At 38.9% G+C, this 2,316-nt stretch overlaps 1 long non-coding RNA gene across 1 annotated transcript; it reads right to left on the minus strand.

Moving 5' to 3' along the window:
• Positions 1–1,204: 1,204 nt before the first annotated feature.
• LOC143878549 (uncharacterized) lies at positions 1,205–1,822 on the minus strand. Its single transcript, XR_013251010.1, has 2 exons — positions 1,552–1,822; positions 1,205–1,456 (listed from the first exon to the last, which is right to left on the minus strand). It is a non-coding gene; the product is annotated as an uncharacterized LOC143878549 (long non-coding RNA).
• Positions 1,823–2,316: the final 494 nt, after the last annotated feature.

The raw sequence follows: 2,316 nt of genomic DNA on the forward strand, positions 1-2,316 counted from the left end.
TTGACCTACTCCACTACCCAAGTACTAGGTCATTCCTTGGGATTTTCTCGACTATTGTGAGACTCCACAATCCCGCATCACCAAGCGTTACAAACAACACCACACCACAAAGGGGACAAACCCTTGTTGTACAATTCGCCTCCAAAGACGTTCTCCTTCGTTGCACACCGCCTTGAAGGACGAAACTCCTCTTTGCAATACAAGAATGGAAGAAGGAAAATAATACAAGCTCTCAAGCCTCTTAAAGGCAAATACAACTCTCAAGCTCACTAAATCTGCAAATGATTCAAACTAAATATTTTAGAAGATCCTCCTGACAAGAAATGAATGCAAACATAAATGTACAAGAGGTAGAAGAATTGACAAATTGCTTTGATTACTAAACAATGCTTATCTATTGGGACGAATTCAATGGTTGACCCGAGGGCTGCCCCTCTTCCCATGCTTGAGGGAGAGAACTGAGCTTGCAACGTATTGCCAGCGTGCCATGCATTTATAGCAGAGCTGTGGTAGGTATCTTCAAATGACTGGCACACCTGAGTATCTATTATATCAGTTGAAAAAATCATAAGAAAATTCCTAGATCCGCAAAGTGAGGTCTACCACATGAATAAACTAGGTCAACCATTATCAGCCCCATCTATGAGATACATAGATTCCAAGTTGCCTAATATCATTCTCCCATGTGTATCTATCTAGTAGTGAAAGGCAAAAGCTCCAAGCAGTCTTTGTGACACCTCCATTATATATGAAGATAAGTACAAACCCTCTTCCAACTAAAGTTCATGAATTAATGCCCTGTGAGAGGTCCACGAAGGAAATGGTTGGTGGCAATAATTCTTCCACCCACAGGGGGGTGTCTAATCCACACTCAAATGAAGGGTGTTAGGTGTGCCACGATGGAACCCTCTTGGGTAGTTGGTTCTTAAAAAAAGGATGGAAAAAATTGAAGCACAATAAAAGCCCAGGTAGGGAATGAGGACACATTTTGTTTAGCCTAGTCTTTTTGCTGGAAAAGATGAGGCTCTTGTGGAAGTTAAAAGGGGTATAAAATTCCTAGGATCAGCCAACCAGAACTCAGCATGTAAAGAGCATTCACGTGTCACCATACTTTTACGTAGAATGGCGAGCCCATATGGCATGCAACACAGAGAGCAGCAACGCACATGGCAATATTACTTTGTACAGTGCCCCACTCCGAAGAAGAAAAGTGAACGAGAAATGGGATTTCTTGATTCTCATAATTACATTTCTTAGATGCCCACGTAAGAAATACTATGAGAAATTTTGTCGTGTTCGGCCCTCTCAAACGTCCCTAAAAAGGTCATTTGTCTATTGGTCATCAAACTAGACATGTCAATCAGCACAAGTCGTCTCCGTTGGATAATCCTAAATATTATTAGGGAAGTGATATATCTGTCCCTTTTCTTCACGTGGAGCACCGGAGTTGGTTGTCCTATGTAAAGAATGTTAGATAAAATCTTGGGGGTCAAGTAGATCAGTTCAACAAACTAGTGCTATATGTTATTGAAATCAAAATAAATAAATTACCTTCGCTGATCCCGAATGTAAACCGCAAATTCGTAAGCAAATATCAAAGAAATATGTAAGAAAATGAAAAGAGTTCAGTGGTAGAGGCGCGTTACGGATTAACGCTACCCTTAAGATAGATTATCACCCCCACCACGCTCGGTATGCAATCGGGTTCTCTTGCGACCTATCTTTAGGATACAACACCACTATCTATTGTCTTTGATGGTGTACACACACCGGCTCGGACCTTGCGAACACGATTGATGCCGAATAAATTGCCTACTTGAAAATAAAAAATATTGCAAAGCTTGAAATTGGGGAAAATCAGAAACTTGTAGAACACAAGTTTAACAAGACAATTACAAACGTAGGAGAGAACATGAAGCTTTCTGTTGGTGTATATGAAGCATGGAGAAAAGTGATGTATCTTACATACAATAGATAACTGTACCACCTTTTCATCGTCTCTTTCTCTCACTCAATGCATAAAAGTTTGCAAAGAAGCCTTAAAGTGCAAAACAAGAAACTTTTAAAATATTAAAGAATGAATAAAAGGCAAAAGTAACGTTAAAGTGAATAAAAGCTTGAAATGAGAAATGTCAAAGCTATACCATATAAATTTTAATTCAAATCGAAAGCCTTTAAGGCTTTAAAAACTATAAAAATCCACCATTCCCCCACATGAATCAAAATTCAAATTAAATAAATCAAATGAAATATAGGCAAATAAAAAATATCATGTAATGGGTGAAGGTGTCTTGTGGACTTGAACCTTCACTTAGT

The sequence above is a fragment of the Tasmannia lanceolata genome, unplaced genomic scaffold, assembly GCF_043159265.1.
Source record: "Tasmannia lanceolata isolate RefF3 unplaced genomic scaffold, GAP_Taslan_0.1 ptg000006l, whole genome shotgun sequence".
In the NCBI taxonomy this organism is placed as follows: domain Eukaryota; kingdom Viridiplantae; phylum Streptophyta; class Magnoliopsida; order Canellales; family Winteraceae; genus Tasmannia; species Tasmannia lanceolata.